Source organism: Oncorhynchus tshawytscha, linkage group LG10 (genome assembly GCF_018296145.1).
Source record: "Oncorhynchus tshawytscha isolate Ot180627B linkage group LG10, Otsh_v2.0, whole genome shotgun sequence".
In the NCBI taxonomy this organism is placed as follows: domain Eukaryota; kingdom Metazoa; phylum Chordata; class Actinopteri; order Salmoniformes; family Salmonidae; genus Oncorhynchus; species Oncorhynchus tshawytscha.
Genome location: NC_056438.1, coordinates 13107412 through 13108719, shown reverse-complemented (window position 1 = coordinate 13108719; position 1308 = coordinate 13107412).

Below are 1308 nucleotides of genomic sequence, written 5' to 3'. Positions count from 1 at the left end.
CCATTCACCCCTAGTACATATATACCCCCCCATTCCCCCTAGTACATATACCCCCCCATTCCCCCTAGTACATATAACCCCCATTCCCCCTAGTACATATATCCCCATGATTCCCCTCTAGTACATATATCCCCCATTCCCCCTAGTACATATTTCCCCCTAGTACATATATCCCCCATTTCCCCCTAGTACATATATTCCCCCTAGTACATATATCCCCCATTCCCCCTAGTACATATTTCCCCCTAGTACATATTTTCCCCCCTAGTACATATATCCCCCCCCATTCCCCCTAGTACATATTTCCCCCTAGTACATATTTTCCCCCTAGTACATATATCCCCCCCATTCCCCCTAGTACATATATCCCCCTCATGTGATTTTTCTACCATTTCTACCTTCATGTTATTGTCCTAAAGAAACAGTTTTGCAGTGGTTTCTTCCATAAGTTAATGTTTAGAAGCTGCATTTTTATAGCCTGGTTGTCAGTCTGTTTGTGCTTTCTTGCCAACTCATTGTAATGGCAGTCGTATGTACTGCATGACGATGACAGAAATATAATTGATAAGAGCACAACCAGATCTGGGAACCAGGCTAGCACTTTTATAGTGTTGATTTTAGGATGATGTTTTATTTTTTATGAAGCGATGTTCATTTGAAGAACTCAATGACTTACTTACTCCAGAGCTGCTGCGTAAATGTCCATGATGTGATTTGCGTTTGTTTTAAGAAACTGAAGAGAATATAAGCTCTTTTCCAATATCCATACTAGCATACTACTTAGGGAACAAACCCGTGTATTGGGTCCTAGCATTCTAAGTAGTATGCTAGGATGGACATTGGAGCACACTCAAAGGCTCTGTTCCAATAGCCACACTAGTGTACTGCTTAGTGAACGATACCAGTGAATTTGGCGTGCATTCTAAGTAGTATGCTAGTATGAATATTGGGAGTGGAGCCTTTAAGTCCACTTGTGTGGAACATGGGAATGTGATGAAGATACACAATGTATAAAGACTAGTTAGTATCTGTTTTGTCTTATTGAGAAAGGGAAGTAAATGTGAAATCGAAGCCTAGTCGAACTTAAAACTTCTTGATATTGAAGTAACGTAACGGTTGCGTCCCAGACTGCATTGCATCAACCAACGGTTGCGTGTCACGTCAGCGAGCGCGTAGTCGGGCATCGCATTTCTATATCAATGAGTTGTTTAGCAGATATGGAACAGAATTACACACCTATCCAGGCGTTGTGACTTCTGGCAAGCTTCTGCAATGTAGTCATCCTGGAACGTGCCCAGTGGTTCTGCA